General features: G+C 34.9%; 1 protein-coding gene and 1 pseudogene across 1 annotated transcript in view; one reads left to right on the forward strand and one right to left on the reverse strand.

Annotated features, from left to right (window-relative positions):
• SORCS3 (sortilin related VPS10 domain containing receptor 3) overlaps nucleotides 1–27,417 on the forward strand; it is a 694,559-nt gene that overhangs the window by 292,466 nt on the left and 374,676 nt on the right.
• LOC141556969 (actin-related protein 2/3 complex subunit 3 pseudogene) lies at nucleotides 8,263–8,931 on the reverse strand (annotated as a pseudogene).

A 27,417-nucleotide genomic window follows, 5' to 3' on the forward strand; every position in this document is an offset into this window, starting at 1 on the left:
CCACAATGCCATATTGGGAAGAAGGTGTGTAGGGAGATGAGAAGAGGGGACTTAGGGAAAGGAGGCAATTTGAAAGGCAGTGGTCAGAAATAAAATACTTGTGAGTTGAGGCATTGTGAAAGAAGAGAAAAAAAAGATAAATGGGGAAAATAGGATAGAAGGAAATTAACAGTAATCTGGGATGAGTCACCAATAAAATGGAAGTAAATAACAGACTGGATAATAAAATAGAATCCTAAAATATATTGTTTACAAGAAACATACTTATTTCCAATAAGATGAGTGGTAAAATAAGGTTGCCCATTATCATTACTACTATTCAAAATTGTACTATAAAAGTTAGCAATAAAATTAGAAAAAGAAATTAGAGTAGGTGATGAGGAAATAAAATACTGCTTGCAGATGATATGACGATATACTTAGAGAATCCTAGGAAATCAATTAAACTACTAAAAACAATGAACAACTTTAGCAAAGTTGCAGGATATAAAAAACCCACATAAATGACTAGCATGTCTATGTGTTACAAAGTCCAGCAGCAAGAGATAGAAAAAGATATTCCATTTAAAATAACTGAAGATAATATAAAATATTTAGAAGTCTATCTGCCAAGACAAAGCCAAGAACTATATGAACATAATTACAAAACAATTTTCACACAAATGAAGTTAGATCTATACAATTAGAAGAATATCAAGTGCTCATGTGTAGGCTAGGCTAATATAATAAAAATGACAATTCTACCTAACTTAATCCATTTATTCAGTGCCTTACCAATCAAACTGTCAAGAAATTACTTTATAGAGCTAGAAAAAAATAAAAACAGAATTCATCTGGAAGAACAGAAGGTCAAGAAATTCAAGGGAATTAATGAAAAAAATTCAAAGGCTTGGCTTTACCAGACCTAAAACTATATTATAAAGCAGTGGTCATCAAAACTATTTAGTACTAACTAAGAAACAGAGTAATGTATCAGTGAAATAGGTTAGGTTCACAAGAATAATAGTTGATGACTACAGTAATGTAGTGTTTGATAAACACAAAGACCTCAACTTCTGGAATAAAAACTCACTATTTCACAAAAATTGCAAAAAACTCAATTGTCTCTGCTTCTTGTATGACCAAACGATTGATTACAAAATAGCTGCTCATCAATTGTGGAATGGCCTTAACAATCATGGTATATGGTATGAGTGTAAAAAATGAATATGAAGAATAAAAAGAAATAGTTGATGACATATATGAATTGATATGAAATAAATAGATCCAGAAAAATGGTATTTATTCATAATGATTATAATAGTGAAAATTGAAAGAAAACTAACAATAAAATTGAAATTGAGATTAAAGACCCTGAAGATTAAATGAGAATGTTAGATTAGTTGATCTACACATTTTCTTCCAGCTCTTAATCTATGGTTATCTTATCTGTAGGCTCTCTTTTAAGCTCAGCATTTTGTGGTTTAGAAATTGATTATATAACTTAGATCCCAGCTTCTTAAACTGTGGGTAATACCACATATGGGGTCTTATAATTGAATGTGGAAGTTGTGAAATTATGATTTATTTTTAACGCTTTTTATTTTCAAAACATGCAGAGATAGTTTTTAATATTCACCCCTGTAAAACACTGTGTTTCAAATTTTCCTCTTTCCTTTCCTCCCACTACCTCCCCTAGATGGCAAGTAATCTAATATATATTAAACATCTGCAGTCCTTCTATACATATTTCCACAATTATCATGCTGCACAAGAAGAATCAGATAAAAAAAGGGAAAATGAGAAAGAAAGCAAAATGCAAGCAAACAACAACAAAAAAGAATGAAAACAATTTGTTGTGATTCACACTCAGTCCCCACAGACCTCTCTCTGGGTATAGATGTCTCTGTCCATCACAAGACTATTGAAACTGGCCTAAATCATCTTATTGTTGAAAATAGACATGTCCATCAGAATTGATCATCTTACAATCTTGTTGCTGTGTACAATATTCTCTTGGTTCTACAGATTTAACTTAACATCAGTTCATGTAAGTCTTTCCAGGCCTTTCTGAAGTCATCCTGCTGATCATTTCTTACAGAACAATAATATTCCATACCATTCATATACCATAACTTATTCATCCATTCTGCAACTGATGGGTATCCACTCAGTTTCCAATTTCTTGCCACTACAAAAGGGCTGCTATAAACATTTTTGTACATGTGGGTCCTTTTCCTTTTTATGATCTCTTTGAGATACAGGCCCAATAAAATTATGATTTATTATCATCAATATTTATTTAAATTACATGCCTATATACCTGAGGTCACATAAAAATTTCTGTGCAAAAAGGGGTTGCAAATGGAAGAAATTTAAGAAGCCCTGAACTAGAGCAAAAGTCAGCAGACTATGGATTTCTTCCCCTTGTTTTTGTTGAACTAACAATGCTTTTTATATTTGTAAATAAAATTTTATTTATGTAAAAAGGTAAAAAACAATGTTAGCTCAGAGATTAAAGTAAAGCTGTAGTATGCTGAAAGTTTGTCAGCATACTTTGTCCTCTATAGCAAAGTAATATAAGAGATGGAAACAGGCATTGTCATAGAGCTGGGTAAGCCATTGTTTGAGACTTTTGAAAGCATCTTCCCATAAAGAATATGGATATGGTTGATCAAATACAAGGACATTATGCTTTTCTCATAGAGAAAGCATAGCAGGTGAAGGTGAGACTATCTCCCTCCATCATATGTCTCCCTGTTAATAGCCACCTTATTTTAGGGCATCCGTGAAGATGTTCATGCAGGGCATCTATTTCATGTTCATCCATGAAGATGGAAAGAAGAATTCTTGATTGCCAATTTTTCTTATCTCAATGTTGATCAATATAGAAGAAATGTGAAAAGCTTTCAAATGCTTTACTTTGGGGAAAGCCATCCCTTAGAAAGAAACCAAGAGATAGCTCCAAACCAGCTAATTCATTTGAGGGAGAGCATATAAAACCAACAGCATGTCTCCTTACCTCTCTGAACTCTGCTTTCTCATTTAAAAGTGAGGGTAAAAATACACCTACTGCCCCAGAACTATAAGGAAAGTTCTTTGTTAATTTAGCACCTTATAATGGAGCAGTGAAAAAATATTATTATTCAGCATTTTAGGAGATCCCCAAATAAACAAGGCATGGAACTTTATATGATATAATGGATACAAATATTGATAATATGACAATGTCTAATGAGTGGGTGCTTGAGGACCAAGCACATGGGAGGTGTGGAGAAGAGGGAGGCAAGATTCCTGATTACAGTTCAGCAGAAGGCAATACCTTTGGAAATATTGGGAGCTCTCTAGGAAGGGTCAGGTAGAAGACAAATTGGACTTGTTTAGACTGTTATTTCCCTTTAAGATTGATGTAAGACAGCATCTGTGTCAGTTTTAACTATTCTGGATTATGCTGATTTGCTCTTTAAGACTGAGCTGGGTTCTGAGAAAAACCTTCTACATTACCTCTACATGTGGTTTTCCATCCCTTAACCCAAGATTTCCAAGAAGCAAGAAGTATGTTCATTGCTTCAAGCTTCTTATTTGATGGCCTCTCCTTTACTCATGTGTATCCTGGGGCTTCTTCCTGCTTTCTTGTTTTTACTCATCTTTTCAATATTCCTGTAGTATTTCTGTTTAGAGTGATCATAGGTGAGTTTGTCTCTGAGGATGTTGCTTATTTGTATGTGACTTATCCATATTATTTCTGGCTGCTAGAGAGCCACTCTTGTGAAACAATACTTACATATAAGGAAAGAATTTATACATTCAACAAATATTTGTTGACACCTATTTTATACAAGCCTGAATCTGTGCCAGTTGCTGAGGGGATACAGAGATGAATAAAACATGTCAAAGAGCAGTGGGAAATAAGGTCGGATAGGGAGTTTGCTGCCAATTTATGGAGAGCCAGGCAGAGAAGTTTAAATTCCATATTATAGGTAATGAAAAGCTATTGGTTGTATGATAGGTTCTTGAAAAAGGATATGGCTCGATAAAAGTCGTGTTTGATTGTAAGTAAATCCATAAATATGGAGAGCAGAAATAATGGGCAGCAGCTGAGAGTGGTGATAGGGCATCTGCTGATGTTCCATAAACTTGGGAATGCCCCTCATTTGGAATTTAACAGAGACCAATAGCTACTGTTGCATTTTTCAATTCAATTCAACAAACATTTATTGTATAATCAATTAAATGCAAAATGAGAATTAGTCTTGTATACTGGATAGAAGGTGCATCCTGGAGTTAGGAATACCTCTGTTGCCTCTGTTGTCTTTGAAACATAATAGCTATATATTCATGGACAAATCACTTAATAACAAAGCCTCAGACAACTTTCTAAGACCATAAGCTATAGGTCCCACACTAAAAGTTTCTTTTAATGATGAAATCACAGGTTCAGAATTCATTCTTCCTAATTACTCTCTCCTACAATTTGCTAGATTCCATATTAAACACTCAAAAAACAAATGTAAAAATGAAAAAGTCCCTGCTCTCTTGAAGCTTATATAAATAAGGAGGTGATGTAATTCATCATTATTTTATATCTGGGTTTTGTGCCCCCAACTAATTGTAAGTATCCAGAGAACAGGGATCATGTTTAATTTAGCTTTATGTTCCCTAGGGTCCTGATGATAGAACCTTGAACATAAGAGTTGCTGAACAAATATTTGCTGTAAATTAGTGATCTCCAATATTTCTGAGATAGTGTATACCACCATAAGATAATATTTGTATTATTAATATCTGTTGATAGAGAAAATGTAAAACTGATTATGGGTCTTTTGCACTAACTCCTTGGGGGGATTGAGAGTTAGGAATGAGTTGTAGATGAAAGGACTTGCTAGGTAAAACTTAGTGGATAGTCAGTGATGGAAGTTGTGATGGTTTGGATGATCTGATAGGGAATGTATATAAGGAATCAATGATTTAGAGAAACAGGGAGAGAGGTCAGATAGATAGTAGTTGAAAGGGACATACTTTCAAATTTGGAAATGATTACTACACTGAATGTTCATTTTTAAAAATTAATGCCCTCTTACAAGTATAAAATGTGATTCTTTTGGGAAATGAGTCATACCTCAAGTCATACCTCAAAGTTGTGGGGCTACACATACCCCCACTGAATAACAATAAATACAGAAAAATAGATGTTTTCATGGGTCAAATCAAGTAAAGTGAGCCAGCACCAATTATATGCCAGGAAGCCAGGTAGCATAGTAAATAGGACAGTGGAATTGGAGTCAGAAAGATCTGAATTCAAATCCAGCCCTAGACATTTATTAGATGTTTGAACCTGGGCAAATCTCTTAACCCTGTTCATCTTAGTTTCCTCATTTCCAAAAGGAGTTAGAGAAGAAAATAGTAAACTACTCCAGTATCTTTGCCAAAACCTGTCAAATTGTATTATAGAGTTGGATGTGAATGAAATGACTGGACAAAACAACAAGAACAAAAACAGCAACAACTATAACAATGTCCCAGCCACTTTGATAAGAACAAAATAGTAGAATTAAGCATGATGGGTTATAGAATCATTGAGTAAGAGCTCCAAGAGATTTTATACCAATGTAAAAAGAGTAAGAGGAAGTGGCTTGAACTTCTGACTCTATTTTCCACCTTTATCAACTTGGACATGTCATTTCACTTATGTTTCAATAATCTGTAATTACAATTTTTCAGCACAATAATCCTGATGGTCTCTTCCAATCCAATTATATGTCCTAATTCAACCCTTTCATTTTATAGATAGGGTAACACAGTGCTCCAGAGGTGAAATGATGTTACTGAGGTCACATAGGTTGCATGGTAGGGGATTTGGACATAGGTTGTCTGACAGAAATCATCCCAGATAGTCAGTCTCTTTGCTTTCTAGCTCCTGATTATGGATGCCTTTTTCTTTGCCCTCTTCTCCCTAATTTCTGTCTTCCTTTCCTGTTTAATCAGCACTGGGACTCACTGGCAAATCTCTGAGTTGCAGCCAGAATCCCAAAGAGACATAGCAAATGTTTTTGCTGCTATCAATGCCAAGGTACCCTCAAGATGGGGCCACTCTCCCTGACTTGTGCCTCCATTTGTTCCTGATTTCAGCTTTTTGTCTTTGGCTATCACATCAGCATTTAGGCAAGGCAGCTGCCTCTGAATCAGCCCTCTAGTCATTTAGCAGTATTGAGGATCCTAGGGAACTCTCTCTTCATTAGATAGATGGTCTCGGCATCAGTGTCTGCTGTTAGCTGACTACTGTCACTCTGACCTTGGACTGGTAATGAGGGGACAGAGTGAAGGAGATGAGCTCCCTGCCAGTAGCAATCTCTCTGCTTGGCTGATCTCACAGAGGAAGAAGAAATACAGTCTTTTCTTCTACTGGGACTATTTAGTTGTTGTTGTTAAAGAAAACTCTTTCTCTAGGGCAATGAAATCCATTTATTTTGTAACTATTCATGGGAGCAAGAGGGAGAATACATAGCTTTAGTGTACTTTTGTCTCTTTATCAGAATGTGCTTGCCTGGGGCGCTCTGAAAATTCACCCTGGTATGGTATGGAAGAGTGAGAATGGCAAAACCTCAATAGGAGGAAAGAGACTATACAATTAGAATAAGCACTTTAGTACCAGTCCTTCCTATTTCCTTAAAAGCATTTTCCTTACATACTTCTGTCATCCTCTTAACTTCTTCTACTCCTCAATTGATTCCTTGTTTCCTATCTAATGGATCCCAGCCTTCCCTGATGTTTTCAAGGCCCTACATTATTGACTCCACTCTACTTTTCCAATCACATCTCTCAGGACTCTTCAACATATACCTTAGTCATAATAACCTTTCTGGATCACCTTCTAATCCCCAAGTCCATCTCTATCTCTATGTTTAGAATAATAATGATAACAGCTATCACTTAAAGTTTGCTAGTCATTTTACAAATATTTAATTTTATCTTTATAACTTTGAAATATAGCTGCTATTATAGAAAAATGAGATAGAGACATAAAACATGTAGCTTGCCTGCGTGTAGCCCAAACCACATTAAAATGCAATTTATAATTATTTAACAAATAAGTAGAATGTAATAAACATAGATAAAATTGAATGTAGTTTTCTAAGTCAATGCGTAGCTCTAAGGGATCCTTATGTATGGTTTAGAGGCCCCTATTTCTATTTGAATTTAACACCATGAGCTATGTGACTTGAACAGAATCACATAACTAAATAAATATATCAGGCTAGATTGGAACTCAGCTCTTCCTGACTCTGTCCAGCACTCTATCTGCTATGCCACCTAGTGGCTGTTGGTCCTTTGTCCTTCAAGTTAACTTAATTACATAATAATTTAAGTAGCAACCACATAAAGCATTGTGGTAAGGATGTAAGAATATGTAGTTAAATAAGTATTGTGTCTCTACTTTCCAGATACTCACAACTCTGGGCATGCTGAAGCCAGCTAAATAACCATTCAAGAATAGATTATGAAATTTTCAGTGAGAACATTTACATCTGTGAAATAAGCAAATGCTACAAGTCAGGGCTTGCTTTATTGTGTTGTTGAAGGTCCAGACTTAAAAAAGTGATGGAGAAAATGTTAAAAAACACAGATTAAACTTAGAAATGTGTTATATTTTCCCTTTTCCCCCAAAGAGCTAGTTGTTAAATATTTATCAGCACATCTACTGCTCACTTCCTTAAAGAAAGATGTGTTAGAATCTAGATTCTATCCAACCTTCATTTTCTAGTTTGTTTTTTTGTCAGTTCAGTTCAGCAAACACTATGAAGTATCTTTTTTGCAAGGCCCTTGTGCTAGTTAATGGGGTTATTAAAAAAAAAAAAAAAAAACTGAAATGGTCCTTGCCTTCATGGAACTTACATCCTACTAGGCAAATGTAAAATTAAATAAATACAAAGTTTACACTTACATAAAGTCGTTTCAATAAGGAAGGAGTGTTCATAGTTGTATGTGTCATCTGTAAAATGAAGATAATACCTCACAAGATTATCGTGAAGCATAAGGCATTATATAAATGTTACCTATTATATTATTATCTTGTCTTTCCAACTGGATTGTAAAATTTGTGAGGGGAAGGTACATGTATTAGTCTCTTATTTTCCTCTTTGCCCTTCCATCCTCCCTTTTATTCACTGAAGAAATGCAGAACCCATATTTGAAGCTCAGTATTTGTTGATTTTTTTAATGTTATAAATATTTTTTTATTATTATTAAACACCAGCTTAGCATTGCAAAAATTCTTAGTGATCCTTAAACCCCAAGATTCTTAATAAAGGATTTTTCCAGTAAGTATGTGCCTCCTATTCCTTGGTACAAAGTTTTGTGAAACAAAGGCTGAGAACTATGTACAGCTTGCTGCCAAACATTGGATGCTTCTGCCTGGAATGACTGACTGCTCAAGATCTGGTTGATGCCCAGTCCAGAAAGATTCTTGTTCGTGAACTGCCTCTTTACAAAGCAAGTCTACCACTTGCTAAATCTGTCACTTTGAGGTTCAAAAACCTTTTTTATAAGCCTCGAGCCATTTCTTGCCAAAGCTGTCGTAAAAAGACCCTCATCATTTCATCTTCTAGCTTATTTTAAGGTTTGGCATAAATGGCATTGAGAGAAATCTGACTTTTCAGGAATAGGAAAACTAGTGATTCACAATGATTAAATTTCTTTTTCTCCTTGGCTTTTTGAGTTGTAATTCTGGAATTTCTTTAAGTATTCAGAAATGTAAAGAATTATATAGATCAATGTCCCTATCAGCTTCATTCTTAATTTCAGAATTTTTGAAGAAGACATGCCCTTGAAATAATAGATAGCTTCAACCAATGTCTGTGTCTCCTTGTTTCTTTTGGAGCTGTCCTTAAACTGAGCCATGTTTCCAGTTAGTTTGGTGTCAGGATCCATGAGAGAGGAGTGCTATGTTGGCATCTTGGCTGCTGGGCCTGGGCTTCTGGCAAGCAGAGGGTACTGGTGCTCCTCAGAGACCCTGGCACTTCTGATCTAGTGACCGGATGGAGTCTTGATTTATTTTTGAATGAGAATAATTGATGTCTTCTCAAAGTTATATCTTTCCTGGCAGAAATGAAGGCTTAGGGGTAGTCTTCTTTCTTAAAGGGCTTTATTTCTGGCTCATTCCCTTCTCCTTTCTCATACTTTAAATAGAATGGAGGAAACTACATTTCTTCACTCTATGAGGTTGTGTTCCTCAGATGACCGATGGCAAGGAGGAGGTAAATGAATCATCAGACTCCAAGAAGGGTTCTTGAGGGGCCATATAATCCATCCTCCTGTCCTTCAAACACTCCACAAGGGAAATGAAACCCTTCTCTTTTATTGTTTCTTTTAAAGACCTTCAGAGAAAGAATTTCTTCTATTTCTCTCAGTCTGTCTCTAACAGGGAGCTTTTCCTTTATCTAACCTTAATCTCTTGTACTGTAGTTTTAAGTTCCTCCATTCTTGTTCAATCTTTGGTTCTATCCTTCTTGTTAAGGCCTCCTGTTTAGCTCTGAGGGCTGTCGTCTTGAGTAAGCTCTACAAGCAGTATCCTTTTCTAAACCAGTGATAGTCATTGAGAATGGAATAGCAGTGACAGACTCTGTCTTGATCATCCATAAAAAATGTATTTTTAAAAAATCTATAGCCTAATCTCAACTTGGTGTCAAAGAAGAACAAATTTTTCTTTTGGGTATAAATCTATTATTTGGGAGGTGATATTCTGTGTTAGGTTTCTTTATAAAAACATCACACTAAAAATCCAATTTAAGGAGTTGGCTCAGCATATTTAAACAGTTCCCAAGAAGTGCTGCAAGTGCCTGATTTTTTTTATTATTTCTTTAAAATGCCTGGATAGTCTTATTGCAAATCATACATTTATTTTTAAAAATAAATCCTATATGCAAACCACAAAAGGTTCTGTAGAGAAAAGCCCGATTGCAGGTTTATATGTTCTGAATTTTCAAATAAAATGCAAAATAAAAACCTAATAATCATTTTAATGAGCCTCTAAATAAAGTTCCTAGCTACTTTGGTCTCATTAATTTATATGGGCAGAACTATATACATCATATATATATATATATATATATATATATATATGTATATATACATATATATATATATACATATATATATATATATACACACATATATAATACAAATGCACACGCATCTCTCTTTCTCTATACACACACACATACACACACATACACACACACACATAAACACACACAAACACACACACACACACACACAGTTATTTTGCTTTGAGGAAAAGACTTTGCTAGTAAAGGGTGAATTTGCAAGAATCATGCTGGATTGAACACAGCCTCAGAACCTGTTCCTTTTTGAAACAGAGAAAAAGCAAAGTGGATATTTGAGATTAGCTTACCTTCTTTCTTTTCTTTCATTTCCCTTTGGGTCATTTTGGCCCCTGATGAGGTCAGTACCTCTCTGATCCTCAAAGGTTAGCTTTTCTGTCTTTGTCCCTAAGAATCTGGGGAAAAAAGACTGAAATTTGAGAACAAATAGAAGAGAATTCAGTCTCAGTTCTTTTTTCCTCTTCCTTCTATCTATTTTTCTTTCATACCTCAACTCTAAAGAGAGAGGCTGTGGCTGTGCTTTGGTTCTGATATAAAGTTGTTAATTTACGAGGGATGAAAAATGAGGTACTAGGGAATTAATGAAAGGGGAATCATTTCTCTTCATCAGCAAAATTATCAATCAATAACAAAAGGCTAGCAACTTTGGTTTTAAGAGGTGAAAGAAGATTAAAAACAAGGTGGAGAAATGGGGGAATTATTCTTGGTTAAAGAAAGACAGAGAAGTTTAGCATCACAGGGAGCTCCAATTTCTCAAAACAGAGCAGATTGAGCTTCACTCTGAATGGAGAGATAGAGATATCACAGATCAACTTTCCTTGCTGAGGCTGATGTTAGAAGCTAACACCAGACTTAGAACTAGGGGGGCTGGTCTCCTGTCAGCAATTTGTTATGCTATAATGATCAGAGATTAATTAGAATAATAATTATATTAAGTGGACAAATGAAAAAAAAATTCAATATATTGCTTACTATAAAGAAACACTTGCTCCTGTTTTAAGCACTAAGCATCCAAAAAGAAAAGCTAGACATTCGTGGTTCAAGGAGCTCACAATATAATAAGAGGAGATAAAATAGAAATGAGGTTTGAGTGGCAACTGGAATCCCATGGTCTTTGGGCACAGTGGGAATACAAATAATGGTAGTATGTTGTTGATAAAACTATATTTTTTTGTAATGCTAAAACATTTCTTTGATGATTCCGAGGGCTTTGGTGGCAATAATCTTCCTTTCTAGTTGTTTGGTAGAGGAGTCTAAAACTATATAGTAGCCATAGAGGCAGTTGAGAGCTTGTATCTCAACAAAGATTGTTCTGAATGGAGAGAATCAGGCTAGTAGCAAAGTTGGTAGTCTTAGGAAAATGGTTACTGCAGAGACTTTGAGACTTATCTACCTATTGGTGGCAGCTGGTTGGCAGTTAGCATTGGTGGGCTTGGAAATGGTGAATTCTTTCTCCATAAGGATTGTTCCATTAGATAGTGACTCTGTATTTTGATCTGGAAGCAAGATTAGTGTTCAGGGAATACTGAAATTCCTGAGTCTCTTGAGCTTTAAGGACTATCCTATCTCTACCAGAGGGAAAATGACCAAGATGACAGCATTTTTTCTACTTCTTTGGCATTGCTCTCTTCTAGGTCTCTCCTAGGATGCCTTGTTATTTCAACTTAGTTGAATTGCCTTCTCTCAATAAGTAGTAGATGGAAGTGATTATAAGGATGGTGGGTTCTTTCTCTACAAAGTTTATTTTCCTGGGCAATGTCTATGTGGCTAAACCACAAATCATGTGCACTTAAATAAGTATAATATAAAATAGGATATGGTAAATGTATGAAGCTTATAAAGCAGTATAAGATTAGATGGTTAATTCTAATAGTGTAAAGATGAGAAAAAGCTCAATAAAAGAGATGTGATAATGTTTGAGTGTGTATTCTATAATAAGCAATCAAATTAATTCTTGAGAATCCATATCTCAGATCCAGAGAATGTTAGAACTTGAAGTTATCTAATTTGATTTTTTTATTGAACAGGTGAAAAAAAATGAAGGCTGAGTAGGGGAAATATCTTGCCTCAAAATTCATAGCAAGTTGATAGCACATGTTTTGTGAACTAAGATATATCTCTGAAATACATCTCTCCTGGTTTCATCTACAACACAATTAATCCTGAATAATTAAATAAGACAGAGTTGACCAATACTTGGAAAATCAACAAATTATTGAGCTTAAAATGTATTTAGGGTCATGATGCTAAGTATGAAAAAGAAAGGTAAAAATATTAAGTATACCAAGGGAAAACAAGTTGTAATTTTTCTAGTTGGGAATTTGGGTGGGCTCCTCCACTGGAAATATTAAATCATCCCATAGATAAAAATATTTATTAAGCAATTATTATTTGCCATGATATGAAAATATAAGCAAAACAAACAAACAAAAAAACCAAACCAAACCAAACCAAACCAAACCAAACCAAAACAAAACAAATGAGTCTTCAAGGAACTTACAGAGTGAAAAATATTTACCCAGAGAGGAAGGGTGGGATGGATACCCAAGGGGGAACAGTGGGGAAAAGTAATGCAGATAATCAGGAATTGATCCAGGTTAGAAGTGATCATGGCTGACATGAATGCTTTCTGAAATGAATATTATAAAATGAGATTTTACCAATTGAAGAAAGAGGTAGTAGGAGCAGAGGCATTTACACTAGAAGCCCACCAAGTTAGATATAGAAAAGTAGTTTGGAGAGTCAGGAGCTGATAGGAGGTGATAATATTCTTTCTCTCTACTTTCCCACCCCACTCCTTCTTCTGGAATAATTCTAGACTCTACTCCTGGTCTGGTTGAGAAAAGTTATTAGTGTCAGAAAAGAAATTTTGAGGATGGAGTAGCAAAAACTACTCAGAAAAATTGTGCTTGGAATAATGAATTGCTAGCTTCCTGGTTTTAACTGCCCTTTCTTGATCCCAGATCATATAATATTAGCATTTGATGGCTTAAAGGAGATGAAACTCACAGCCACAAAAGTTGTAAAAAGTTTATTTCACTGAGAAGATTCTTTTTGTATTAATGACTTCTCATCTCTGCTGTCTGGAATACTTGTCTACTGGACTCAAAGTCTATTGTAAATAGCAGTGCTACATGATGCTATCTTCACTTTAGTAATGAACAAGATAATTTTCATTATTTTCTTGGTAGCTTCATGGCTTTTTGTGTGTTCTCATTAGAGTCAATCATATAAAGTATCTTCTTCAGGCCTTTGGGTTCCTGTCTCTCAGGATAGCAGGTCAACTAAGTAAGGCTTGGATAATCAAGCAGATGGAGTTTCAGTGAGAGTTCTTGAACAACAGTGGTATAATTGGCTTAAAAATCATTTTTTCCAAAAACTTTTCTTTCATCATATAATTCTTTCTCCCATCTTCTTTTGTTGAGCTCAGGCTCATTCAACCCAATGAATGTTGCCCATTCATTATGAAATAAAGTACAAACCTCTCAATCAACATCTAATACAAAGGTCAGCATAAAATAGAGGCTCAGTAAATGCTGCTCTTATTAATGTAAATTGTGATTCCTTTGGCTTGGAAGTGGGAGGGAATAGGAACATAGTCTGAGTGAGGATAGTAAAGTGTGTGTCTGTATCACTGTGTGTATGTGTCTGTATATGTGTGAAACCACTCATATCATTTCATAAATGGAATCATAAATTTAATACTAGATGAGTCTTTAGAGGCAATTGAGTTCAACCCTTTATTTTATAGATTAAAAAATAGGCACAGAGACATAAGTGATTTGCACAGGGCCATGTAGAGAGTTAGTGTCTAAAATGGGATTTGGACGGGGGTCTGCCTGAGTTGAGTCAGAAGGATGGTTAAGCCAATTGACTCATGTGCCCTTCTAGATCTTTTAATATCCCTTCACCCTCAGTGGATTGCAAATTTCTGAGTAGTCATAAGGGGATGTACTACTAGTGTAGTATAAGATCTAAGGATACAGATTGAAATTCAAGACAACTTGAGCTGAGGTAATCAAGCAATAGTTTTCTCAGTAGCCTCCTAGATTTCAACTTCTTTTCACTTTTTTTCTCTCTCAGAACTTGGGGCATACTTGAGCATAAGTGAGCATGCATACTTTAAACTATTTATCCTTAACATTGGAAACCCATACAGAGTTTATATTTGTCTCTTTCAACTCCCCTAGTCCTATTGGAATAGTTTTGGTTGCTAGAAGACTTGATTGGTCAGTGGCAAATTGAAGTTTTCTGAGTCACCTTTCATAACCCAAATAAACAGGAGATATTTAGAATATATGACCAATTAAGCATCCCTCTAATGATCCAACATTGTCAATCATTTCTTTTTCTTTTTTGGTTTGAATGTGTAATTTCTTCTGTATAGAAAGTCAAGTTTGTATATACTTCACCCCACCTTTTGAAGACTGATGACTCATTTATAGTTTCTAGTTCTTGGAAGTTACTCTGATTGTGACTTAATATATATATATATAAAACCAGAGGCAGATCTTGAACCCAGATTTTCCTCATTCCAAAACCAATTTTTTATCCAATACTACATTATTCCTCTAATCATCTCCACCATCAAAATACATAATACTTCATATTTGTATGCTAAATTACAGGATTTTATAATATTTACAGTTATGTTTGCATACTAACTTCTAATTTACAAGATATCTTCATGTAATTATTATATTAACTCCTTTGAGGTGGTGGGTATTATTTTATTCCCACTTTACAGATAAAATAACAGAGAATCCCAAAGTAACAGAAAATCCCCATTAAATTAATGCGCTCAAAGTTACATAGCTAATGGGAAACAAAATCATACCTAGGTTTTCCAGTTTTGGATTGCATAATACAGTTCTTCTTTCTATTGACTGGTGACTCACTTCTCAATACTCACAATGGACATGTGATTTGGACACTGATTCAATATTGTTAAGATTAAAATCCTATAGTATTAGTATAGTATACTTCTTTCTACAGTTGTGGTATATAAAGCTATTTCTGGAAACTTGAAGAAGGAAAGAGAATTTGTTGTTTTTGAGGATGCCTTTATATAAGATACATTTATCTGTGCCTACATATGTTAATCCACCAGGCTCTATGACCTCATCTTTGATACTCCCCGCTATTGCTATTCATATTCAAGGCTTTATCATTGCTTCCTGGCTGGCACCCATCGGCTCAAGTAGTATATCTCTGCTCCAAGTCCCCAGAAGATGGCCTTGATGTTTACTGTCTGTGTTGTTGAGTTTACATTGGATCCAGGCTATTTTCATGTTATAAGTGGGAGTCCAAAAGTGGTTAGATAAGCTTTTTGTCACATTTGAGCCATCATTGGAATCTTTGATGTGGAATGACCAGTGAACTCCTTTCCAGATCTTTGTGATAAGAAGCTGCCTAGGGGCTAGCAGCATGGCTGATTCTATACTTTAACTTGGAAATAAATGCCTGCACTCCACTAGCCATGGTGCTGACTCATTAAAGGAAGAGTATTACTTCTTATCACTCCCTTTCTGACCCCTTTCCTTTAGATACAAAAATAAGAACAAACAATCTCCTTTGTCAACTCTCCAATATAAGAATCAAACAGATGTTATGAAAACATATGTACATTCTTTTTTTTTATACTTCAGTGATTTCTAATTTTTCCAAGTGGGCTCATTCTCCAATAATATAAAGGTCAACTCCTTTATACCTTAATAAATTTATCTTCTTCAGATTAGAGATTTGAATAAAAAAAAAAAAGGACTTCAAAGATCATCTAGTCCAGGAGTTCTCAAACTATGGACTGCGGGCCACATGGCCGGCTGAGGATATTTATGTGGCCTGTCGGTTATAGCAAATGGGCTGAGGGGCAGAGACAGAGTGTGAGTTTTTGTTTTTACTATAGTCCAGCCCTCCAACAGTCTGAGGGATAGTGAACTGTCCCCCTATTTAAAAAGTTTGAGGACCACTGAGTCCATCCTCCTAAACTATCTATCTATCCATCTAATATCTATCTGTTTATTTCTTAGAAGTTATATCTCTCTGTCTAGCTTAGACTAAAAGTGTAATGTCTACCCAAAGTCCCATTTCAACTACTTATTGGTACAAAAGCCTTAATCTTATGTGAAAGCAAAAAGAAAAATATATGATAAATAATATATACATATAATACACATAAAATAACATATAGTAAATAAATATACAAAATATATAGAAAATAAATATAAAATAATATATACTAAATAAATAAACAATAAATAAATTAATGCTTACAGTACTCCCTCTGGCACTCTTCCTTCATGAATGTCCTTTGGAATAATCTATCTCATCAGATATTAGCCTCTGGGTTGAGATTCTTAAAATTTTTTTTGCATAATAGACCCCTTTGATAGTTTGAAGAAACCTAGGGACTCTTCAGAATAATGTTTTTAAATATATAAAAGTACAAAAGAAAACAATTTGCACACCAAAGGAGTCAGAATAGCACTTTTTGTGGCTGCAAAGAATGGGAAATGAAATAGATAGCCATTTACTGAACAATGACTAAACAAAATTTTATGTGAATATAATAGAATGTTTCAGCCATGTAAGAAGCAAGAAATGTGAAGAATTCAGAGGATAGTTAAGCTTATATAAGCAGAGTAAATTAAGCACAACTAGGAAGAAAATATATTTACTACAATAATGTAAATGTTAAAAAATTTGAAGCCAAATACTGTATAATTATTCATAATTATGAATAACCACTTTTTACTTTGGAGAATATAAGAAATGCCCTTTCCTTTCTTTGTTGTAGAGGTGGGAGACTATGGTTATAACATATTGCTTATTCTGTAATGTGTTAATCTATCAGTTAGCTTTACTGAATTACTTTTTCTGATAAACTCCCTTTTTCTCTTTGAATCTGTTATAAAAATTATTCCCTAGGGAGGGAAGACATATTTGGAAAGGTATCAATAAAATTAGATGAAGTAAAACATAGAATTAAATATCAATTTTTTTTCTCACTTGTATCTTATGCTGTCTGCTTGGAGGAGGGGGTTATTCTTTCTTGTTCCATCAGCCAGATCCAAAGAAAAAGATACATATTTAACTTTGTTATCCATTTTATGTTCTACTTTGTTTTATCTCTGTGAAATATTTCTCTTAAATATAGTTTCATTTTGGCCTTAGTGATAGTAGAAGTAATAAATATAACAGTAAAAATAATACATAAATAATATCACCATTTTACAGTTAGGGAACTGAACTTAGAAAGTTTCATTGAATTATCTCTTGTCATCTATTTAATAATTACCAGAGGTAGGACTTGCATCCAAATCTTCCTGACTTTGTAAGTTCAGCAATTTATATACTATTACCATATTATCTCTATTATTTCTCTCATGTATTTTTTGCAGGAGAAGCAATTTTATATTAATACCCACCTTAGGAATTTGTAGTATATCCCTAGTGACACAACTGTTTATGTTAATCCACGTGTTTGTGATCATAGTTTTCACTTATTCTGTGGTGCTCCCTTTTTCTCCCCACTTACCAATCCCAAATTAATCTCTTTACTCATATATAGATTACTGAGACCTCTAAGCTGTGCCGGTCAAATTAAGCATCTGTTATGGGTTCCCTTTTAATACTCAAATAGAGTTTTGATTTCATCAACTTGGATATTCCTTTTGAGAATGCAGATTGCTATCCATTCATGCTTGTTCATACTATACGATTCTTGTCTATGCCCCTCTTATAAGTTCTTCATAGAGGGTCTTCTCATTAGGCTGGATGTTTTTTTCAGTATGTTTTTATATCACGAAAATATCACTGAAGTTCAGGATTAATACAACCTCACCATGTAAATAGCCCATCATCCTTTCATCCTAAGGTACATTTTCTTGATGGCATCTTTAGTTGTGTTCTTTAAAAAAAAAATCATCATTAGTTTTGTGTTGCAGCCTGCTCATACTTAACCATGTATTTAGTCACTGACCTTGTACTATATTCATCTTCAGTTTTTCAAAGATAATTTCATTGTCTGCTTACTGGATGTGGCTAATGGTGCAGGGGGCATAGAATGATGGGCCTGGACACAAGAAGACCTGAATTAAAATCCAGCCTTAGTCACTTATTAGCTGTATGATTCTGAATAAGTCACAACCTATATCTGCAACTATAAAATGGAAATAACATTCTCTACCTCCTAAGACTGATATGAAGATCAAATGAACTAATATTTGTAAAGTCCTTAATACACTGCTGGCACTTATTGGTATTGTGTTCTTGTTCATATGGCTCTTTTGTCTGTGGGTTTTCTTGGCAAAGATACCGGAATGGTTTTCCATTTCTTTCTCCAGCATGTCCTCGTGTTATAGATGAGGAATTGAGACAAATAGGGGTTAAGGGACTTAACCCAGGGTCACATGACTAGGAAGGGTCTGAGGTAAGATTTAAATTCAGATGTTCCTGTCTCCAAGTCTGGTATTCTATCTACTATACCTCCCAGCTGCCCTTATAGCAGAAACTTTTTGTGGTTAAGTTGGTTTCAATCACATTTAACTCCTTTATAACCTTTTTTGAGATTTTCTTGGTAAAGATACTTGGCAAAAATGCAAACCGGATTAGGTAATTTGCCCAGGGTCACACAGCTATTCATGTGTAAGGCCAGATTTGAACTCATAAACTAGAGATTTCCTGATTCCAGGCCCAGCAATCCTACATGGCCATAGTAATATTTACTTAGGGTTTGTTCCCTTTCCTTCTCTTTCCACTTCCAAACAGCAACACTAGAACTTTGTTATAAAAATGGATGGACTTTTATTTCTTTGTTTCATTATGCTTAGGTATTATCAGAGTGCTCCCAGAACTTTGTTGCTTCTTGTTCAGCTTACCAGCATAAGGGTCATTAAGGAAATATTGTAATTTCGCCAAAACAATTTAGTCCACTTTTCTGTTTAACTTTGCACCAATTCATTGTCCATCTATTCTGTCTATCCCAGCTACATAGAAATAAATTTTGTCTTCCAACAGTTTTATATACATACCATAGGGAAAGCATTTTCTTCCATTATCACTTCTCAGATGCTAATCTTCCTTTCTGTGTGGGCACTGAAGCTCTATGACACCGGTCTCTCAAAACTTCAGGACTTGAAACACTAATGAAATATAGGAACTTCTAACTGGCCCCAATAAATACTTTTCTTGCTCTCCCAAATGAAAGTTTCTATTAATGACAATATTACTTCCTGTTCTCACAGACTGACCCATAGATTTCTTGGAATTTACATCTACAACTTATTCAGACCTCTTATATGGATTTTCAATTGCGTCAAATTCTTTCCACTTATCCCTATCTATTCAATCTCTCTGACTATCCCATTATCACTAAATTTCTATCTATATTGTTCTCAATAAACTTTTAAAAATTGATATATTTTTTTTTAATTTTTTTTATTATATATATATATATATATATTTTATAATATTATCCCTTGTATTCATTTTTCCAAATTACCCCCCCTCCCTTATTCCCTCCCCCCGACGACAGGCAATACCATACATTTTACATGTGTTACAATATAGTCTAAGTACAATACATGTGTGTGAATATCATTTTCTTGTTGCACAATAAATATTAGAATCCGAAGGTACATGCAACCTGGGCAGACAGATATTAGTGCTAACAATTTACATTCCCCTCCCAGTGTTTCTTCTCTGGGTGTATCTACCCCTGTCCATCATTGATCAACTGGAAGTGAGTTGGATCTTCTTTATGTTGAAGATTTCCACTTCCATCAGAATACATCCTCATACAGTATCGCTGTTGAAGTATACAGTGATCTTCTGGTTCTGCTCATTTCACTCAGCATCAGTTGATTTAAGTCTCTCCAACCCTCTCTGTATTCCTCCTGCTGGTCATTTCTTACTGAGCAATAATATTCCATAACTTTCATATACCACAATTTACCCAACCATTCTCCAACTGATGGACATCCATTCATCTTCCAGTTTCTAGCTACAACAAAAAGAGCTGCCACAAACATTTTGGCACATATATGTCTCTTTCCGCTCTTTAGTATTTCTTTGGGATATAATCCCAGTAGTAGCGCTGCTGGGTCAAAGGGCATGCACAGTTTGATAACTTTTTGGGCATAATTCCAGATTGCTCTCCAGAATGGCTGGATTCTTTCACAACTCCACCAGCAATGCATCAGTGTCCCAATTTCCCCACATCCCCTCCAACATTTGTCATTATTTGTTCCTGTCATCTTAGCCAATCTGACAGGTGTGTAGTGGTATCTCAGAGTGGTCTTAATTTGCATTTCTCTGATCAGTAGTGATTTGGAACACTCTTTCATGTGAGTGGATATAGTTTCAATTTCTTCCTCTGAGAATTGTCTGTTCATATCCTTTGACCATTTATCAATTGGAGAATGGTTTGGTTTCTTATAAATTATGGTCAGTTCTCTATATATTTTGGAAATGAGACCTTTGTCAGAACCTTTGTTTTTAAAAATATTTTCCCAATTTGTTACTTCCCTTCTAATCTTGTTTGCATTAGTATTATTTGTACAGAAACTTTTTAGTTTGATGTAATCAAAATCTTCTATTTTGTGATCAATAATGATCTCTAGTTCTCCTCTGGTCACAAATTCCCTCCTCCTCCACAAGTCTGAGAGGTAGATTATCCCCTGTTCCTCTAATCTATTTATTATCTCCCTCTTTATGCCTAAATCATGGACCCATTTTGATCTTATCTTGGTATATGGTGTTAAGTGTGGATCCATATCTAATTTCTGCCATACTAATTTCCAGTTTTCCCAACAGTTTTTTCCGAATAATGAATTTTTATCCCTAATGTTGGAATCTTTGGGTTTGTCAAAGATTAGATTGCTATAGATGTACCCTTTTTTGTCCTTTGTATCTAATCTGTTCCACTGATCGACCGGTCTATTTCTTAGCCAATACCAAATGGTTTTGGTGACTGCTGCTATATAATATAGCTTTAGATCAGGTACACTTAGACCACCTTCCTCTGAGTTTTTTTTCATTAGTTCCCTTGCAATTCTTGACCTTTTATTCTTCCATATGAATTTTGTTGTTATTTTTTCTAGGTCATTAAAATAGTTTCTTGGGAGTCTGATTGGTATAGCACTAAATAAATAGATTAGTTTGGGGAGTATTGTCATCTTTATTATATTCGCTCGGCCTATCCAAGAGCACTGAATGTCTTTCCAATTATTTAAATCTGATTTTATTTTTGTGGCAAGTGTTTTGTAATTTTTCTCATATAATTCCTGACTTTTCTTTGGTAGATGGATTCCCAAATATTTTATACTATCAACATTTGTTTGGAATGGAATTTCTCTTTGTATCTCTTGCTGTTGCATTTTGTTAGTGATATATAAAAATGCCGAGGATTTATGTGGATTTATTTTGTATCCTGCCACTTTGCTGAAATTTTGAATTATTTCTAGTAGCTTTTTAGCAGAGTCTTTGGGGTTCTCTAAGTATACCATCATGTCATCTGCAAAAAGTGATAGTTTAATTTCCTCTAAAAATTGATATATTTTTATGAATCTGTTTTGCAAGTAAGCATCTAGAGATATAAAACCACCCTTATTACCGCTTTGGCTGCATCCTTCAAATTTTAGTATGTTGTCTCATTATTGTCATTCTCTTGGATGAAATTATGGATTGTGTCTAGGGTCACACAGCTAGTGTATATCTGAGGTCACAGTTGAATTCAGGTCTTCCTGACTCCTGACTTTATCTACTGTACCACCTAACCCACTTTCTTTCTATTTATATTGCTGTAATTACTTTGAGGAAGTTTGGTGAAGCACCTGGTAGGTAGTGTAATGCATACAGTTGTAGACCTGCAGTCAGGAAGAGTTGAATTCAAATGGGACATTAGACATTTACAACCTGTGTGATACTGGAGCATCCTCAATTTTAAATGAGGATAATAATAGCTTCTACTTCCTAGGGTTCTGGTGGGGATAGCATGAGAGATTCATAAATGTTAAAGCTAAGGGGATAGCTAAATGGGGCACAATGGATAGAGGATCCACTACATCCTGAAGTCAGGAGAAACTGAATTCAAATACAGCTTCAGACATTTAATGTGTATTTACTAGCTATTGACCTTGGCAAGTCACTTAATACTGATTGCCTTGCCCCAGCCTCCCCCTCCCCCCCAAGCTATATAAATCTAGATGTTGTTTTCTTGGCTATGCTTACTTCATTTTTACATTGATTTATATAAGACTTCCCTATTTATCATATTTATTGTTAAAATTCAGTAATATCCCTTGCATGTATGTACTAAAATTTGTTTAACCATTCATTGATTAAGAAGTATATACATTTTCCTCCTATTTCTTTGGTACCACAAAAATACTATTACTTTCATAGTGTAGGTGGACATATTGTTATTTTTATCAATATTTAACTTTTCTTGCCTATCAGTGAAATCTCCTAGTCAGAGAGTATGGACATTTTAGTTACTCTTTATTCATAATTCCAACATGTTCCATCTCCAAACCCTAGAGACTAGATCTCATGTTGCCAACTGTTACTTCATGCTGACTTGGTTTGTAACCTTGTACGGAACAAATCCTTTTGGTGCTTTAAAAAAGAAATTATAACAAAGTGGATTTTCTTGTTATGACAAATTAAGCTTCCCTAGAGTCTAACAGTTTGACATTTATCATGTTTATTTTACATCATTGTTATTTGTATATTGGTTTGTAGACTAGTCCTAGATTAAAACTGGTCATATAACATGTTTTGCTTATTTCTGTCTCTCATCAAAGGCCCAATATAAATTAACACTTACACAAATTAGGTATTTAAAAATGTTTGCTAAACTGAATCGAATTAAATTACATCAATGGCTCTTTGTTGAGACCCTGGATATCTTAGAATCAGCCCGAGTCAGGATAAGCAAAAGTTTTTATTCTTGTTCTTTTGGGGTCACTCTCAGGGGATTAGATATAGGGATCTCTACACCTCCTTCCTCTCTCTCTCTCTATGGCCAAAGAATGAATCTCCTCCTTCTACTCCACCCACTGATCTCTCTTCCCCTTCTTTGTCCACAACCATGGATGGAGCCAGCACAGAATAGTTAAGTGGGGTCATCCTCCAAATATGGTAATAGAAAAATTGTCCAATTGGTAATTAGCCTCAAATGCTAGGTTACCTTGCATCTGTTCAGTTGTAGTCCTTTACAGTTCTTATTGCCTTTCCATGTCAAATTAAGGCCATTCTTTGATCATCCATTGGTTTAGATGATGAATTTTGTCATTCTCCTTCACCGGCATTGATAATGAAGGTAGATAAAAGCCAGTTTTGTTTTTCTTCCACGTTTAAAAATCAGTAGATCTCTTCAGTGTACCCACTCCCCAAAAGACACAGAAAACTGAGAATTGGATGTGTTTAAAATTGCTATGTTTGTCTTTGATTTTAAATTGCTATGTTTTCCTCAGATCCTGATATGTATGTTTGTGGGTCTGCAGGGAGGCATGGGGAGGGGTGGAGGCTTTTGCTTATATACCATAGGGAAAGAGAAATAGTTTTGAAAGTAGTTTGAGCAGGGAAGTCAGCCCTTTAGTTTGAATTGGCATTTCAGGGGAATGATAGATGAACTGAATTATTTTTCTCAGTAAGAGAGTAAAACACTTTTACAGAAAGAAGGGATTCTCTCAGGGCTTGAAGTATGTTGCATTAAGAAAAGCAGTTAAATGTGACTACCATCTTATACTTATTGGAAAGTTTTAGGCTTTCTCTTGAAACGCCTTGAAGCATTTTATTCTATTTTCTCAACCCATGCCACTTAATAAATAGAATCTTTTGTTCCTTATTGTTTGCAGAATAGATTCTTACCACAAGTATGTCCTCTGGGTAAGAAAATTCTATGTAAAAAACTCATACACTAGTGAAACATAAACTAAGGAATATGAGGGAGGAATAGATACAATAATTCATTTAGCAAACATGTATTAAGTATTTATCTTGTGCAATGTCCTGTGATTTATTTTACTATCATAGAATTAACCTAGAGCATGTTGTTTTTTATTTGCTCTTAGTAAATGCAAGTGTTTGTTTTTGCAGATGATTTAACTGGACATATTAATTGTGGTAAAGTGGAACCAAGACTGTTGTTGTAATCAGAGAACTAGAGTTCAAATTCTGTTTCTGACTTTTGCTACCATAGGCAACTCACCAATCTTCCTGTTCTTGTTTACTTCTCTGTAAAATAATGGTCCCTAGTTTTCCTTCTAACTTCAAGTCTTTGAAATATGTGATAAGGAATCTGGGATAGAGCAATTAAAGATAAAACTAATTTGAATGTGTGAGGTAGACCAAAGCTTCTCTAAAATTCAAATACAAGTCAATTGCTGAGAAGGATATAATTTATGGAAATTTAACTTACATACTTTTTTCAAGAACATACATATTTACTTTATGGTGCAGTGTTGGAGTTTCAGGTTGAACTTCATATGGGTTACCATGTACTGGGGATACAGAATAGGAAACTAGGACCATAGCAAGTAAAGTGTAGCTGAGAATGCATCAATGGATTTGCAAAGTGAAAAGAGTGTAGAAAAATGATGATAGATGGTGTGACTAACTAAAATTTATAACTGGATAAACAGTCAAAACCCAAAAAGTACATAGAAGCTGGTGGTGAAGAATAAAAAGATTATCAGAACCTAACAATAGATCTCTCAAAAGAAATGATTATGCATCCAGGATGAGACTTAGCTAAGGTATTATCACTGAGAGACTACAGGATGTCCCTACACCTGGCTAATCCTTATAGCAGATGACCTCAGAACCTTATGGTCCTGGAAAGTGTCTCAAACTTTTTTTTTCAGGAAGTTTAGGCGTACTTGATTCTATTTGGGTTAAGTATACCTGGCCATCTTCTTTGGCCTTCTCAAATCTTTAGCATAGAGGCAAATCTAACTAGTGTTTTAAAAGTTTTCCTATTTGCCGTTGTGCTGATGAATAAAGAATCCTTTTACATTAGATGTTAGTTTCCCACTCTGTTTATATCTATAGGACTTACACATAGACACATTTACACCAAATCTTTAAAATGTTTCCTCAAATTGTTACCTTAATGTAGATAGCAGCAGTAAATAGTAACTGGAGCTAAGCAAACAGATTGCATCAAGTATAAAAACCACAAATGTCTATTGATGAGCAAAAAAGAACTGCTAATTCCCACTTATTTCCATTTTAGAAACAAAGGGTAGAACACTCCAGAAACCACTAATTGTTCCATAGTTTATGTTAATTGTCACAATGCAATATTGCCAATATATAGGCGATATTTAACAGTTTTATAATCTAGAAGGTTTAGGGGAAAAGGTGTATGTATTTTCAGGGGGACTCTTGTATGGAAAATAAAGTTAATATAGAAATAAGAGGATAATATACTTCTGCAAGGCTTTGAGGGAATTTTGTGGTGTCTTAGAAGGACAGTTAACTAACTGGTTAATTAACCCTGGTTCCTGGTAGGTAATTTAGCCCTAAGGGCTAAATATTTTATTCCTCATGTACCTGGCTTCTGATTGGCTTTGTCTCCATTAAACACATCATTTCCCTAAATGTGGGCCTCTGAATCTCTTCCTGGTCATATCCCCAATGGGAGAATATATGGCCCTGCTGGATTACCATTGTGCTGCCAAGAATTAGAGCAAGAGAAGTGTTTGTTAGTGGAAACTTTAGCATAATTAAGCCTTACCAAACTCTGAACCTCAATTTCCTTTTCAAATAAGGGATGAGATGATTTCCAGTCTTTTCTCCTCAGAGGTTATGAATCTATAATTTCTATGACTTCACTGTTCCTGAAAATTTCAGCATGTACCAAATCCCCAAAGAATGCAGCACTGGATTCTCTGGGGAGATTTTGGGGGTTCCTGTCCTCTGACATGAGAAAGTACATAGTTCCATGAGCAGCTGGTTGCCTCCTGAGTGGTAACTCTTGCTTATCTTTCTAAGTTTTTTTTTTTAATAGGATACTTCTTTACACATTCTATCCTCCAGCTAAAATGGCCTGCTTGCTCTTCCCTAAACCCTGCATTCCCTCTAAAATTTTTCATAGTCTGTCCTTCATGGAATGCACTCCATCTTCAGTTCCATCTTTTAGAATTTCTTTGTTGCTAAATTAAAATGGATCATTTACCACTTATGAGTTTTCCTGTACTCCCTAACTTTTGATCCTCTGTTTTTCTTCAAATTATTATGGACATACTCTTCTATTCACATATAACATCCTTATTTCCCTACCTCAAAGACAACAAGCTTCTTAGGAAATCAGGCTTTTTTTTACATTTTGTCTGTTTTCTCAGAATCTGCTATAGTGCTTGGCACATAGTGGGTACTTCTACCTGCCTACTCGATCAGATGGAAGTGAAATCACCCAGGTAGATGTATCATGCAATCTTCTGTGCACATGGAAAGTTTATATGAAAGGTCCCAAGAGATCTGTACTGCCTGTAGCAAACTGGGAAAGTCCTATTATTAAAAGCTTAAGAAGTACTTTTACTCTGCTTCATTGTCCAGGGTTTCTAAGGATTTCTGTCTCATTTTTCATTATCCAATAATAAATATCTGAGTGAAAGTCACCTTTAACACTTAAAGATTGCTGGGATTTTATGGGATTATATGGAACTGACTGCCAAGGTATAAAAGCCTTATGGCTGAGGTATTTTTATAACATATGCTTCATAAACCCTGATAAAGTGAGCACTGTGCAGCCACCATCCTTTACAATGATCATGTTTAAGTGCTGACTGACCTGCTCAATAATAAAATCTGTTGGCAAAGCTAATTTTTGAGAAGTAGAGAAGGTTTATATCAATGGTTGTAAAAAGGTCTTTGGAAAACCATTAAAAACATTAAAATTAAGCATATGGATAGGATTTTCCTTAATATAATGGAAAATATCTATTTAAAAATGAAAACTAACAGTAAATGAAATGTAGATATATTAGAGGCATTCCCACTAAAAACAGGTATAAAGTAGGAGGCTGTTCATTATTACAAGTTCTATCTGGTGAAACAATAATAATTATAGCAATTAAGTCACAGAAAGGAAAATTAATAGGATAAACATTGTGGCTAAGAGGGCTAAACTGTCTCCATGGCATGATTGTATATCTAGATAATTCCAAGGAATCAAAAAATTAATTGATTATAAGATCATAGGTGGAGGGGCGGAGCCAAGATGGCGGAGAAGAAACACACGACTCAGTGAACGTCCTCACTCCCTCACAACCAATTAGATAAATTAAGTCTCAGAATTAGCTCAGGA

This window comes from Sminthopsis crassicaudata, chromosome 2 (genome assembly GCF_048593235.1).
Source record: "Sminthopsis crassicaudata isolate SCR6 chromosome 2, ASM4859323v1, whole genome shotgun sequence".
Taxonomy (NCBI): Eukaryota; Metazoa; Chordata; class Mammalia; order Dasyuromorphia; family Dasyuridae; genus Sminthopsis; species Sminthopsis crassicaudata.